General features: G+C 38.3%; 1 pseudogene; it reads right to left on the reverse strand.

Annotated features, from left to right (window-relative positions):
• LOC139010239 (protein Spindly-like) overlaps positions 1–15045 on the reverse strand; it is a 58517-nt pseudogene extending 43472 nt beyond the window's left edge.
• Between the last annotated feature and the right edge of the window lie 1578 nt (positions 15046–16623).

Here is a 16623-nt window from a genome sequence, read left to right on the forward strand (position 1 = left end):
TCCAAAGCCTAGGCTCCTAACCATACCTGCATCCTCTGATTTCCCTCTCCTTTTAAAATGGAAGAAATACATACTTCTGAGTTTAATTCTCAATTTTATGACAAAGCCATAAATTAGAAAAATTTGAAAGAGTGGAGATCCTTAAAGTTATTTTTGGTGCCCACTCTTCTGACATTCTGATGGAAACCCTGCAAGATTTCTCTAGGGTAAAAAAATATAATATACTGCTTAAAAACTTGTGAACAATTTTAAAAATTGCAGGCTAAAACCTCCTGGTTAAAGCCATAATTTTCAAAGTATAGTGCTAAGCCTGCAGGTGGCCCACATAAACATGACAATTGATATACTGCAAATTTAACCAAAATTGTAGTCAACAGTTCTTATAAGAGAAAATAAAAAGGTTACATACACTTAAAATTTCATAATACACTACTGGCTACAATTTAAAATGCTCAAGAGGTTAACATTTTTAAAATCTGTCACTTATAAACTTTATTTAGTTATTCAGTTAGTGAAAAGATATTTATACTCTCACAGTTAATTTATATTTAATGTAATTCTAATAAAAAATACCAACAAAGTTTTTTTGAAGTTACATATGATGTTCAAAGAGAAAAACAATCATGCAAGAGTAGCCAAGAAAATACTGAGCTGTCCCAGACAGTGTGCTCAGTGGTTGAGCACGTACCCAGGCACTAAGAGGTCTCTGGTTTGATTCCTGGGCAGGGCACATTCCCAGGTTGTGGGCTCCATCTCCAAGTAGGGGGCATACAGGAGTCAGCCTGCGGATGTTTCTATCTCTCTATTCCTCTCCCTTTCTTTCTTTAAAATCAATAAAAACATTTTAAAAAATGGAGCTGGATAGCAATGAAAAATAATTACTGATAACATGTAACATGAGGAACAAATCTCACCGACAGAACGTTGAGTTGAACAAGAGAGATATAATGAACAATTCCATTTCTCTGAAGCTCAAGACTATTTGTACATCTAACGCTGATAAAGAGACATGTTAAAACTCACTGAATTACACACTAAGATACGGGCACTTTAAGTTATAACTCACATAATAACAAGTATGAGGAAGGTCAGTTTACTCTGACTCTACTAAAAGAAGAAACAGTCAAAACCAGTGAAAAGCAAAAAGAAACTAGAAGGAAAAAATTAAATATTGGTCAACCTCAATTGAAACTATATGTTAATTATCTAACAAAGAAACCTATTCAAGTAAAAAAGAAGTATTAAGATATTCAACCCAAAATTTAGCTGCATTTTTAAAAGTGTTACACGTACCTTAAATTTCTCCAGGTTTCTAATTTCACTTAAGAGATGTTTAATTTCACCATTCTTCTGCTCCAACATGGCAAACAACCGTTCCTGTTGCTCAAATTCAGTTTGAGACCCTTTCATTTGTAACAATGTGGCGACTTGTAACTGGAAAAAAATTACCGCACCCCAATAAAACTGAGTGAGGGAGAGGAAGATTCTGATAACTATATTTTTTGTATAATTCAGATTTTGTACTATATTACTTTGAATTCATTTTGGAAATTAAACTAATTAGCTATTTCTAGTCTAATGATCTAATAACTTGGAAACTTTTACACCAGTAAATTTAGTTACTTTGACTACTTATGAATGATATCCGAAGTCTGTAACAATTATTTGTACTTCTGTGAGACAAAATTGAACTGCATAGTGTGTTCTGGAAGCACATCACTTAACTGGTAAATAGTCTGGACGAAGGCTGCACTCTCATTAGGGTCTCATGGGGTTTCTCAAAAATTTTAATTAACTTCAATCGTATTAAGTGGGAGAAATTACTAACCTACTTACATTCATAAATGTGAGATTCAGAAAGCACAAGGATGGAAAGCAAAGGGTAAAAGGCAATCTAAGAATATTAAGGAAATATTCAATATAAATATCAATTTATTTTTTAAGAGCAGAATTAACTTATCTAATTATGACCTCACATAAACCTAGAGTTGCATAGCAATTGAAAGGAAATTAGCTAAAATCTATACCTAACATTTCTTTCTCCCTCCATATATAAGTTCTGAAAAGTGCCAATTAGTTTAAATACAATTTTGAGTAAAGTAAGCAATGACAAGAGGGAGCAGGAATAGTTACATGGAAGAGAAAAAGATGACTTCTAACATTTTAAAGAATCCACTTTTTGTTCCTGCTTCAGACTGGAGGCTAGATGCACTTAGCCTAAGAAGATCTACAATTGCCCTGACCGGTTTGGCTCAGTGGATAGAGCGTCGGCCTGCGCGGACCTAAGAGTCCCAGGTTCGATTCCGGTTAAGGGCATGTACCTTGGTTGCAGGCAAATCCCCAGCACAGAGTGTGCAGGAAGCAGCTGAATCGATGTTTCTCTCTCATCGATGTTTCTAACTCTCTATCCCTCTCCTTCTCCCTTCCTCTCTGTAAAAAATCAATAAAATATATTAAAAATAAAATAAAATAAAGAAGAAGAAGATCTACAATCTCAAGATAATTTGGGATTTCATTGGAATGTTGGGTGGTTAACAGTAGGAGCTCAACAAATATTGAAAGAAAAACAAAGAGCAAATGTGAGAAAATTTACAAAGAAATCATTTCCAGAAAGTGCAGAGCCTCAATAAACCAGGCAGCAGAGTCAAAAGTCTTAGAAATAAAAGCCAAAGCTGTTGTTTATTAAGTAGCACTTCCTTATTTGCCAAGCCCCATGTCAGAATTTTTCTATGCTTTCATTCAACTCCAGGACAATTCTAGGAGGCAGATTCTATTATCTCTATTTTACAGATTAGATTACTGATGCTCTGAAAAGTAAAAATACTTGACCAAGGTCACACAGCTAGCAAGTGACAGAATGAGGATTCAATCCCAAGTTTTTCAAACACCAAGGTTTAATCAAGGTTTCCTATTTCTTTGGTAGATCTCATTATCCTAAACAAAAGGCAGGAAACCTTCCAGTCTTTGAATTACTATCTTAGCCCAGTTAGACATACAGATCAGGGATCAGGACTCTAAGGCTGGTATAATACCGAAATCTTTCCAACTTCTACATGTTTTCCTGTTACCACTTATTTGCCTAATATGATGACTAACAAACCCTTAAATTTAAAAGGGCCTATATGCTGGACTTGAGGAATTGTAAGGAAAGGCAATTCAAATTTTACCCTATATATAAGCTTTTGGGGGAGAACTAAAGGATGAGAGAACTACTTTTAGTTGAAGCAGAAATCTCAGGACTATGTGAAAAAAGACACCAAACCAACAGCAAGAAATAAAATCATGTAAGTCTTCCTTTTTCACTCCACAAAGAAAGATTTATACCTCTCTGGTAAGGCTAGTGAGTAACTATTACAAAATCAAACAACCAATGGGTACTAAATATACAACTAAATCTTTACTATAGGATTTTTAAAAATATAAATGGATCTTTTGCTCAATTTAAAAATACTGATTTTCTAAAATCATGCAGTTCTAAGAATAACTTTGTAAGTACACTCATTGAAGGAAAAGATGCTTTCTTTGATGTATCTGTACATGTAAAGCTGATACAAAAAAGGTTTAATAAACCTTTGATGGTGATAATTCCATACCTTCATTCTTTGCATCTGTTCTCTATTAAATGCATTTTGCTTCATTAGTGACTGATAGTTGACTTTCATACTGATAAACCTTCGTTCCATTGCTGCCCTTCCATCTTCCACCTAGAAAATATTAACATGTGTAATTATGCTTGTATTAAGTGAAATGCCAATTTAATCAATGGGATGTTTGTAAGTACCTCTGCAAACAAAGAGTTGCCTTTACTACTGGGGTCCAGGGCTTGCTGGAGTGCTTGGTCTAATTGCACTTGAAGATCTTGATTTGCTACACGAGCTTTCTAAATTAAAAAAAAAACAACTTACCGAATAGAGATTAGATTAGCAAGAAAACAACTTATTATGAATTGGAAACGATGTTACTGCAATCATAATACCTCTAAGGCATTATAATAAGAAACCGCTTCTTTCTCTCGCTCCTCTTTTTCTTTTGTAAGCCGGTCGACCTGGCGCATTAGATTAGAATTAAGAAGTTCTAGTTGTTCTAGTTTGTACTGCAGTTCATTCACTTCTTCCTTGAGGGTGGTCTATTCAATAGGAATTGAAAAAGAGGAAACTCTTGAATAATCTTTTATTTAGCAGCCGCTCAGTTTATCTATCAGCAATGATTCACACCTAAAACTAAAGAACTAGTTAAAGGTTTTATAACGTGCATAATGAAATAATAAATTTTTCAGCAGAGAACAAAAAAGGCTCTAGAGACTATCTTTCTTTCCTATGAATTTAAGGCTTTAATTTTTAATTATCCTTAGCCTGCAATGAAAAAACTACGTTCATATGCATATTAACTTCCACGGGACCAACATTTCAGATTGGGGTTTTTTTAAATGATACAAACTAGGATCAGAGTAAATGTCTCTAAATTCTTCCAGAGGTTTCATTAATCTAATAATAAAGTCTGCCTTACATAATCACTTAATGTAAAGCTTTATTATGCATGAACTAATCTCCCTAAAAACTCTGTAAAACACTTCTTTAGTTAGATAAAAGGCCAAAAAATAATTCAGCCTTAAAACTAGCTCATAAGGATTATTACAAAAACATGTAAAATATGTGGCAAAAAAGGGAAGAAAACCTGAGAACATATGTGCCATAAAAATTACCTTCATACTTTGCATTTCTGTCAGTTCAATTTGAAGAGCCAGCACCTCTGAAGACATGCTTTCATGCACACGTTCAGACATTACCCGCATTTCCTCTGATTTACAAGAGAGGAGTTCCTTCTGATGATCTACTTTGTGCTTCAGCTGCTTTTCACTAAGCCTAGCTTCATCCAATTCCGCTTTTAGTTTCTCTAACGGAAGTTAAATAAAAAAACCAAAACAATTTCAATCAAAAGATAAATGAAGATCATCAGAACATACAACTGCAGTACAAATTGTCCTTGTACCTGCAGGATAACTACTTTGGAAGATAATCGACCTAAACAGAACTATTTAATAACTTCCTAAAATGTCACATAGTTCCAAATCTTGGAAGACTAAGAACACAGAGCTTTACAGGGAACATTTAGAGCAGAAGGGTGAAGTGTTAGGGTCAGGTCTAGGTTTAACTTGTGTCAGTTTCATTCCTCATATGTAACACTGGTAAACGATTGTACCTACCATCACAACTCTCAACTGAGATTGCATAGATAAAACATAGCACCATGCCTAGCACTCACTAAAGGGTTCCTGTTATTAATAAAAAGCTTTTACTTATTGTTCAGGGTTATGATTATCATCTATATTGAATTATCGTCAATAGGGTTTCAACATTCTTAGAATATATTTTTAAAATATATTTTCTATTTAAAAAAATCACAGCCTCTTAGCTTGATTTGTTTTCCCTTTTCTACTTTCATAATGTAAAATAAAAATTTCAACTAAATGATTTATGTGAAAACATGGCCATCTTTCTGAAAAACATCACTGACTGACTCAAACTTACTGCATGATGAGACTGTTGGGGCTTCATATTTGGCCAAGGTTAGGCATCTTTTAAGACAGTGGCATGCCTTGTTTTATAAACACACAAATAAGTCTAATAAGTAATCAGGGTAGGTCTGGATTCCTGATAGCACTGGTGCTGTGTGAAGAATGAATGGTATAAGCAGCAGTGAAAGACGCAGGATAGCAATTAGGAGAGAGATGATGGTGACCTGAACTAGAGTTGCAGTGGTATACATGGATGTTTTGTAAGTCAAACTCTTAGAACTTATTGATAGGTTACATGTGGGAAATAAATGAATGAAAGATCACAAAGAAAGCTCCACATTTATGGCAAGTGATTTGAGAACTTCAGTAAGACTGAAAATATTTTTGACTGATTTAGTATTTGCTCCACCAAAAAGCCATCTCTATAATTGGCCTTGCCTCAATCTCTGAATATTTTCTAGATTACTTTTTTGTTTAGGGCAGATAATGAAAAATACTGCTAAAATGAAAACAACACTCAGGAGTGGGGAGAAAACGCACCATTATCAGTCATTGGTGTTTCAACTAAGATTAGCTCCAGACAAGCTGGATTACTATTTGCCAGAGTGGAATGTGAGATGATTCCAGCCGTGGGCAAACTAAGGCCGGAGGGCCGGATCCGGCCCGTTTGAAATGAATAAAAAAAAAAAAAAAAAAAAAAGACCGTACCCTTTAATGTAATGATGTTTACTTTGAATTTATATTAGTTCACACAAACACTCCATCCATGCTTTTGTTCCGGCCCTCCGGTCCAGTTTAAGAACCCATTGTGGCCCTCGAGTCAAAAAGTTTGCCCACCCCTAAGCATTACACAAAAGTATATTTTGATAGTTATGTTTGTGTTGCATATTAGAAAAAAATATTACCAGTTAAAACATGCCATTTTACTGATATTATTACTTTAAAATGAGAAAGTATTTAAAAAGGAATTTAATGAGAAATTAAGTAATAGTATAGATAGTACACAAATAGAGAAAAATCTTAAAAGACGCCACACAAAACACTGAAAACTAGAAAACAGACTTCTGAGAAATCAGGACAAAAGTCACACAAGTTTTACTGGAGAGGATTTTGAAAAATATGGACTATACAAAGAGGAGCTATCATAAAAGTTCTGGATTCTTTACAAGTAACCTGAGGGCACTCTGTATATGGGGTGTCAAAAGGGAATGGACACTCGCTGAACAAGCATTTACTCTGTATTTATGCTTGAAATGGAACCAGTATTACATGCCGTTAGACTAAGTGCAGCAACACAGGCTTGGGAATCAGCTTCAGTTCAAATCTTGACTGATAATTTCTAGCTCTGTAATTTTGTCCAACTTACTCTGTAGGCTTAAACAATGGTTTTCTCAACTGTTATATATGGAGGTAATAATGGTACCTCCCTTATGAAGTTGTTATAAAAACGGAATCATATGTTAGTTTATCTTCAATAAAGAAACTATAAAGTATCAATTCTGATGTACACACATTTATAAGAAATTGTTGTGGAATTACAGAGTGTGTCACTAATTGTAGTGAAAACTAGGGGACTAGTCTTTCTGGAAGAGAGCTGCCATACTATCCACTATAAGCAAAACGGCTCATGCTGGTCACTAAACCAAAACTCTAACAAATATCTAGTTACAAAAATTAAATAACTGTATTTAACTAATAGAATGTTATTTATACAAATTCCTTAGGTAAACTCTTGTTTCACAGTGTTCCCATGCCTCATATTAACATAGAGCTCTTCTTGATCTCAGCTATTTTGCATAGATGTTATTAAGAAAAATCTTCATCACCTAAAGTTTACAGATTGCTGCATAAGCATTGGAACATTTTTCTTCTGAAATACATAGATATCCAAACCTTGTTTTTTTAGTTCATTCACTTCCTGTCCATGGGTTCTGCTCAGTTGTTCTTCTCATTTCTCCAGGTGTATTTTTTGATCTTGTTTAATAGCTTCACATTCAGAACTCAAACTTTCTAACATTCGACTCTTGAGCTCAACTTCTCTCTGAAGAGTATATTTTTCTTGCTCATAATTCTGAAAGCAGATTCAATTACAATTCAATTGCATAAAAATAACAAGCCATCACATATAAGCAGTTCTCACCTTCAACTGTTTCATTTCTGCTTTATACACTCGCTGTTTTCTAAGCAACAACCACATGTTAAATCTGGAATAACTATGTAGCTAATCAATCTTAAAAAATTAAAATCTCCCTAAGGAGTATTTTGAGACTATATTCAAATACATTCTAGGGATATGGTAATTGCTTTGAAACCTTGTCAAGGAAGTAAGAAGTATACCATGGCATATCAGTGTGTTAAGTGATCTCTGCTAGGAAAAAAAAAAATTTAATACCACTGAAGTTTTCCTTGTGAGGATTACTTGGTTTGATAATGATATGCTCTACTTGTGGCTCTGAACAAAAGGAAAAAACAGTGGACTAAGGGTAAAGTGAAATACTAAGTCAGCCCTTACTTTTTAGAATGTAGTTCTCTAAGGAATGTTCACAAATGAGTCTTTGAATTAATACAGTGTTGAGACGAAAGGAGTATTTAATTGGACTTTTGCTTACTGACAAGAAAGCTTAAAGATAAAAGGGCCATCAATTCAAACTTCTTCAACAAGTTTTAAAAAATAAGATTTAAAAGTTCTGGCTGCTGTGGCCATTTGGTTGGGTGTCATACTGTGCACGGAAAGGCTGCCAGTTTGATTCCCCATTAGGGCACATACTGGGGTTGCAGGTTCCACCCCCGGTAGGGGACATGCAGGAGGCAGCCGATCAATGTTTCATTCTCACATCAATGTTTCTCTCTCCCTCTCCCTTCCTCTCTCTCTAAAAATCAATAAAAGTATTGTTTAGTAAGACAAAATAAAATTAGATTAAATAAAAAGAGAAAATTAAAAAACAAGAGTTGCTATTAGTTATTGTTGCCTGCTACGTTTAAAATTTGAGATCAGTTTACATGTTACCGAGCATATACTAAATAAAACTGATTTACTCCTTTTCTCATAAATATGTGCCAAACACTGGAAACAAAACAGTGAACAAGACAGACAAAATGTCCTCTTTCATGGTGCTTTTACTCTGGAGGTAATTAGCACTACAGAGAATTAACAGAGCGAATGGTGGAAGCTTTACAATATACAGGTTGTCCCCAAAAAATGTACCAGGTATATACATTTTAACATCTCATAGCTCAATTTTTAAAAGAATGTATTTTAATAAACACTGCCTTTACAATTATTCAAAGTGTGTGTATGCATGTTGGGGGACAACCTATATAGTCAGGGAAAGGCATCTCCACTGAGGTGACATCTTACAGAAACCAGAAGGTTAAGAACTCAATCTATGCAAGTGGGGTATCAACAACTCAGATGGAGCCAACAGCTCGTGTACAGTCCATAAGGCAGGACTAGTACAGTTAAGAACAAAGGAAAGTAGTCTGAGATAAGGTCAAAGGTTGGCAGGGCTTAGATCACACAGTGATCTGCAAAACGCAGGTAAGGAGCTCAGATTCTGTTGTAAATATAATTGGAAGCCAGTGTATGTTTGTAGAGGGGCTGTCACATGATCTTTTGTATATTCTTCAATGACCAATTGGCTGCTAAGTAAAGAATGAGTCGTATGAACAGAAATGAGAAAATCAGGCAACCTGGTTGGAAGGCTAGTGTAATAATCTAGCCTAGGGAGAGAGGATGGTGGTCTGGACTAGAGTGGCAATAGCATAAAGAAATGTTTTGTAAGTCAAGTGTCTGGAACTTACTAATGGATTAAATATGAGAAAAAAAGGGGAAAAAATACTGAGTAAAACCACTACATTTCTGGCTCAGGCAACTAGATGAATGTTATTACATTTACTGAGTAAGTTAAAGAAAATTACAAGAAAAGCCAACTCTTCTGTTTATATTAAGTTTGAGATGCCCATTAGCAGGCAAGTGAGTACACAGTCTAGACTTTAGTGGAGAACTAAGGACTTGGTATAGTGTCATAGAGCATTTAGATGTCATCCAAAGCTATGAAACAAGCGAAGCCACCTACAAACAGTACAGACAAAACAAAATCTAAAATCTAGTATGCGGTGAAGAGAGCAATCATAACTTAATTTCCAAAGTCAGAACACCCTGGGTCAGAAAGAAGATTAGGAATTCATTTAGTTCATTCCTCTTTATTGGGGATGGGAGTGGGTGGGAACTAGATCTAAAATCTTCAGAAAAGAATAAAAATAATATTTACAATAATTGCTAGACAGCACAAATTTTCAATAGCTAAGTATACCCTTATCAACAGAGGAGTCTAGAGTCCTACCTCAGTTACGGTCACCATTTCATTCTGACATTTATCTAATTGTGCCTGCAATTCATTTTGGCTCTCCACCAGTTGTGAACCATGTTGTGCAGCTTTTAGTCGCTCTTCTTCAGCCTCTTGGAGCTTGCGTCGAAGATCTGCGATTATATCTGCCTCCATCATGTTTTCCTGTTTTTAGTCTACTGTAAACAGAGAAAATAAAAGTACTTCAGCTTAAACAAAAACTCCATATAATAAAAATTTAAAAATATAGTTACATATATATTTCAATACCACTGCCATATAAAAACACAGTATTAAAGGTTTTCTTCCTGACTTTAAAATTATATTTTTATTGATTTCAGAGAGGAAGGGAGAGAAAGAGAGAAACATCATCGATAGAATCTCCAGTGGCCTACCTCCTGCACGCCCCACACTGGGGATTGAGCCTACAACCCAGGCATATGACCAGGAATCGAACCACGACCTCCTGGTTCAAAGGTTGACGCTCAACCACTGAGCCACATCGGCTGGGCTCTTCCTCACTTAAGTGGTCACATTTGCGGTCTTGTTCTAAGAATGTCTCAAGATTTTATTACCTGATTTGAGACCGAATCAAACAGAGCAAAAAATGGTGAATACATTTAATTTTGCTTCTAAGAATTGCGTATCAGGAAACTATTTAGTTGTGTGCTAAGTTTTCTTAAATGCTAAGAAAAGGTGGGCCTCATAATTATATCTTTATACAGGCAATCAAGGTAAGAAAAGAATGAAAGAAATAAAGAAACTACTCTAATAAACATATGAAGAGGCATTTTAAGAATATCATGTTCTTGCCGAAACCGGTTTGGCTCAATGGATAGAGCGTCGGCCTGCGGACTGAAAGGTCCCAGGTTCGATTCCAGTCAAGGGCATGTACCTGGGTTGCGGGCACATCCCCAATGGGAGATGTGCAGGAGGCAGCTGGTCGATGTTTCTCTCTCATCGATGTTTCTAACTCGCTATCTCTGTCCCTTCCTCTCTGTTAAAAAATCAATAAAATATATTTAAAAAAAAAAAAAAGAATATCATGTTCACAATTTTTCACAACACTGTTAACTTCCTGCACAAATCAGATATGCCACATTAAATATGCTTTATTGAAAACAGACTCACTAGTATCTTCCTAGTTATTTTTAAGAAGGTATGCAAACAGAAACCATGTTCAGCGTAATTAAAGAGCATTGCTGTCATTTCAGATTTTCAAGCAAAGACTTAAATATATATAGAAACATCCCACTTTCACTCAACCTTACTTAACATCCTTTCCAAATTGGTGTCAGCCTCTTAGGCCAGACTCAAATTCAGCTGCCTTCAAAGAGCAACACGTCATTATTAAGGTGTTCCCTGATCTCTCCAGTCAATGTAGTCAAATATTGCTGGGATTCCCTTATATGCTGGGCTCCATTCTGGACACTTCAGATATATTAGAGGTCAAATGGACAAAAAAAATGCTTCTTTCATGAAGCTTACTTTCCAGTGGGAGAAGACAATATGTCATATTATATATCTGCCTTCATAGTGTAATTAATTAGAACTAATTAATTATTAAAACATAATAATTAGAAAGTAGCAATGGGGAAAAACACAATAAGGGAATTTACAAGAGGTGGGTGTGTTGTTACTAGGATGAAAGTTAAAATAAGTATTGGAGTGGGAGGAGGCCCTCAGGTGACTTCTGAGCAAAGCGCCCTTGCGGAGATTTACCAGTGTACCTATTTAGAAAAAGAATGGTCCGGGCAGAAGGATAGCACCTAAAACGGAAGGAAGCCCAAAGAATGAACAAGATAGAGTTTAGATTAGAAGACTAAACAGCAGAAAAATAGGTAGGATCAGGCCATTGTAAGGACTTGGGTTTCTACTCTGGGTGACATGGAGAGACGCTGAAAAGTCTGGAATAGAGATCTGATATATTTAAAAGGGTCATTTGGCTGCTATGTTGAACAGTTTGGAGGGGAGCAAGTTGGATACAGAAAGACCAGGTGAGATGACTGCTCACACGAGGGTGACCACATAGGTGAGAAATGGTCAAATTCTGCATATAGTTTGAAGGTAAAGCCAACATGATTTTCTGACGAATGAAATGTGGGGTGTGGGAAAAAGAGAGAAGTCAAAAATGCCTGCAAGGCTTCTGGCCTGAGCACCTAGTAAAATAGATCTGCCATCAGTTGATGAACTGAAAACTGTGAGGAAGAAAATCAGGGGCTTAAGTCTTATTTAATGAAATATGTCAAGTAAGCAGTTGGCTACATGAGTAGAAGAAGGATCTGGGCTGAAGATATAAATTTGGGAGTTCTTAGCATAGATCCTTGAACCTTGGTATCACCAGAGTATGAGCATAATTAAAGAGAAGAGGGCCAAGGAATAAGCCCTGGTAAGAGACAGGAAAGAAGAGAGAAAAGTATATTCAGGTATGACCAGTGAGGAAGAATAAAACCAAGATCAGGTGTTGTCCTGGAAGCCAATAAACAAAAGTGTATTAAGGAGATACATGTAATCAATTCTATCAAATGCAAAGTCAAATAAGGGGAGAACTAAGAATTGGCCAATGGATTTGAATTCATATAGGTCATCATGACCCTAAGAGCAGTTTTGGTAGAGAGATGGGGCAAAAGCCTGATTGGAATGAGTTGGACAAAGAATGGTAGAAGAACAGGAGACAGTATGTACAGTTTTGCTGCAAAGGAGAACAGATAAATGGGGCAGGGGCTGGAGGGAAAGCAAAAATCAATCGTATTTTATTTTAAAGACAAAAATTTTAAGAAAAATTTATTAAAATAAGAAATTCTAAGAAAAATTTAACAGTATGCTTCTATGCTATTTGACAGATCCAGGAGAGAAGAAAAAGTGATAATACAGAAGACATGGAGAACTGCTGAAGTGATGAATAAAGAGAATGAGGTCGAATGTGCAGGAACTGATTTGAGACAGAAGCATGAATATTTCATCTAAAGTATGGGAAAGCAAAGTCTATAGTTACAAACATTGAGAAGTATGTAAATATAATGGTGGGAGTCTGCAGAAGTCCCCTTCTAACCACTTCAAATTGATCTGTGAATTAGGAAGCAAGGTCATTAAGAATGAAGATAAAAGAGGAGATATAGGGCTTTAGAAGAAAAATAGCCTACATTTCACAGGGCTGGCAGTTACTGCTTTGAAATGCAAGCCCTTTCCAAAGCCTGTATGTACATGATGGGGACAGCTGCTGACTGTTGAAATAATTTATACTTATTGAGGATTTACCATTTGCCAGGCACAGAGCTTCAAATGCATTATCTCATTTAATTCTCTTGAGAGTCCTGGGTTAACACTCCGGTGTGGGGTGAATTTCCCGCCAAAATATAAGATGGCGCGGGCAATTATTTAGGTTTCCCCCGCAAAATCAGGGATTTTTATGATACCTATTACCCCAATGGGTATGAAACGGTTCGCATACGCAGGTAGGTATCTTTGTGAACGGCAAACAAACAAATATTTGGTAATACGCAGTTACAATCGGCCCGAGTTTACACGTTTCCCGCACTCCACCGCAAATCTATATGAACCGAGTTAAGACGGCTCCCGCGGAGTACGCGCAATTCACGCGAGCCGACTTAACTCGTTTCCCCCACTCCAAGTGTTAAAATCTACCAAAGAAAAACTGGAACCAGCCAGCAATGTCCACAAATGTCAAAACATTAGCTCTCGGTCACTCAAAGAATTTGCTGGAATTCCTATTATATATCAAGTACTGAGCTATTGCTGAGAACACAATGGTGACCCAAAACTAGACAAGAGCCCTATCTTTTTTTAACCTTACAGTCTCTGAGTGGAAAGGCATGAAATCAAATAACTGTAAAGTTAAAACTGTGATTAAGTGCAACAGGGAGAGCTGTAGGGTACTATCTGAGCCTACAACACAGGGGGATTGTCCCAATCTGGGTAATGGGGTAGGGTGGGTGGGGGTATCAGGACAAAGAGATTTCCCTGAGGAAGTGAGTTTTCAGTAGATGAATGTGTAAGAGTTAAATAGCCATCTGCAAAGAGAGGCAGCCAGGGTTGAATAACAACTACAGCTAATATGTGCCAGATATTGTGCTTGGTGCTCTGCATACTTTATCTTATTTAGTCCACCCGACAACCCCATGAAATAAGGTAATTCCCCCATTTACACATGTGCAAACCGAGGCCCAGAAAGGTGAAGTAACTTGCGCAAAGGTTATCAGCTAGTAAGCGGCTGAGTGAGACGGGAAGGGGGGTCCAGCTCCTAACGTCCTGCCCCGCAGAAGCATGGCCTGTGCAAAGCACTGAGGAGACTGGAAGCCCTGGCAATCCGGTTGCCGAGTCCTTACCCCACGTTCACTACTCACTGGCTGCAGGGACCACAACATCTTATGTAATGTCTTGTCCTGTCATCCATAAAACAAGGCCAATAACATCGACCTAACAGGGTTTTTGAGAGGGTTAAATCAGCCAACGGCTTGTGAAAAGCAGGTAGGGGGGAACCGGACACGCAGCTGTCCGGGGCAGCGCTGTCCAACAGAAATAATCAGGAAAGCCACATATGGGATTTTTAATTGTCAAGCAGACACATTAAAAAAAAAAAAAAAGATAAATACCACCGAAATTCATTTGGATAATATTTTCCTTAACCCAATACATCCCAAATATCATTTCAACATGTAACCATAACACGAAATATGATTTTACTAACGAAATATGACTTTTGTATAGTCTTCGAAATCCACTGTATATTTCACATTTACAGCATTTCTCATCCCGGACAGCGCAGGTCTCGTGTCTGTTATCTTTCGGAGGCCCCGGCGGCCTCCCAGGCCTTCCTAGTCCAGGCAGCATCCCCGGGGGGCGTCGAGGCGGCCCAACGGAAAACTGAAACAGACTCGGAACCCTGTGGACAACGACTCAGGGTTCCGCGGGAGAAGCCGTTCCGGCCTACGCCCTCGGCCGAGATCCAGGCGCCAGGTTTCCGAGGGCCCTCTCTTCCCCGCAGGAGCCCTTCAGCGCCGCTCCCCACCGCTCCTCGCCACACGCACTTCCCTCCAGGCCCTTTGCCCCTACCTCCAGCACCCCTTCCCCAGCTGCTGCCGGCGGCGGCTCGCGGCGAGTTCACAGCGCCCAGGCTCCTGAGGGTAACTCTTCCTGCCACAGAAACATTAGCCTACGCGCACACCTACCTTCCGCCTGAGCGCCGAGGCTTTTTGAATGCAGTTCCCGCGAGAACGCGCACTTCTCACGGGAAGTTTAGCCCCAGCCGCGCGTCAGCTCCGCCCACTTACTGCGCCTGCGCAGGTGCTAGCGAGAGCGGAGAGTTCGGAGTCGGTGCTGAGGAGAGGGCTTCCTCTCCTCAACTTTGCTCAGAGTTGGTTTCCCGAGTGTCCACCAGGGGGCTTCTTGTCGTGGCTGTGTTGTTTTTTTGTTTTGTTTTTTAAAGGCAGTATCTTCTGGAGAGACAGTGCCGCTGGAAGGCGAAGCCACGGGCAATTCTGAGGTGGGTCGGCCGCATGTGCTCTGGGGGCCCTTCCTTCTGGTCCTGAGGTCCCAGGACTCTAAACCTGTAGAGCCTGCCTGAAAGCATCTTGGGACAGAATCACAGCATCTCTGTAGGACAGACTGAGGGCTGTTCTAATGGCGTTCACCCTTGAGCCTTCCCCAGGTGCCCGTGCGGGGCTACCGTTTGCACGGATTGTCTAAGTTAAGCCTCCGGAGGTACGTGCTATTGTCCTCCCTTTGTCGACAGAGGAACACAAAGCCCCGAGAAGAGAAGTGTCTTGGCCCAGCGGTAGCATCAGAATGTGAAGCAATGCAGTCGGCTGCAAGGGTCCAAGCCCTTGCGTGCGTGTTGAAAGGATGGGTTTATGTTTTGTAAATCTGATGCCTATTCATTATTCCACAAAAGTTTAAGTAATCAGAAATACTAATAGCCAACATTTAAATGAGCACGTCTGAGTCCTAGCAGCTGCCGCTGCTCCATGGATCACAGGGTTTTGAGCCCATGAGTTGATTGCTCTCAGTGAGTTTCCCCTTAGGTCTTGGGATGCCTCATCCCGCCCCTTTTCCTCTTCTCAGATTCTTTGCAGACTTCTATTTCTGATGGAGTTGGGCCAGACCGTAAAGGATAGATCTGGGTTGACTGCATTCAAGGGGTAATTAGCAAAGCCATACAAGCTACTGTATCATAATCAAGGTCATTTTTAGGAACCGTCTGGACGGAGTACAGCCACTACCACCACTGGACACTCGATGTCACAAGTGCAATGAATTCTAGATGGTCCCTGCTTGTTTGGGTAAATTGCTTTAAGATACACTGTAAACCTGAAACTCATATAATATTGAATGTCAACTGTAATTGAAAAATAAAAATAATTTTTAAAAAATAAAAGGACAAGCAATTAGTCTATGTATTAAAAAAAATCCACAGTTCTAGCTGCAGATTCACATACCATGCACTAAATGTCAAAGATCAAGGGGGGAAACATATCTGTCCTTATTCGTTTACATGATGAGAGATGTGACTTTTGTCTCCTCACACAGGATGGTGGATTCACCAAGCATAGCAAGGGCATTTTGATGCTGGGAAACTACACCCCCCTTACACACATACCCCCCCAGTACAATTCCTAATAGGACAGCTGTTCAAAACTGGGATAGACTGCTATTGTAAACTGGCCATCATTTCTTCACTATGACTGTTCTAATGCAATGAGAGGATTTTCAGGGAGTGTTTTATTAGACTGAAAGCTGTGTGTA

This window comes from Myotis yumanensis, unplaced genomic scaffold (assembly GCF_028538775.1).
Source record: "Myotis yumanensis isolate MYYU_CA2020_CCGP unplaced genomic scaffold, mMyoYum1.0.hap1 SCAF_5, whole genome shotgun sequence".
Classification (NCBI taxonomy): Eukaryota; Metazoa; Chordata; class Mammalia; order Chiroptera; family Vespertilionidae; genus Myotis; species Myotis yumanensis.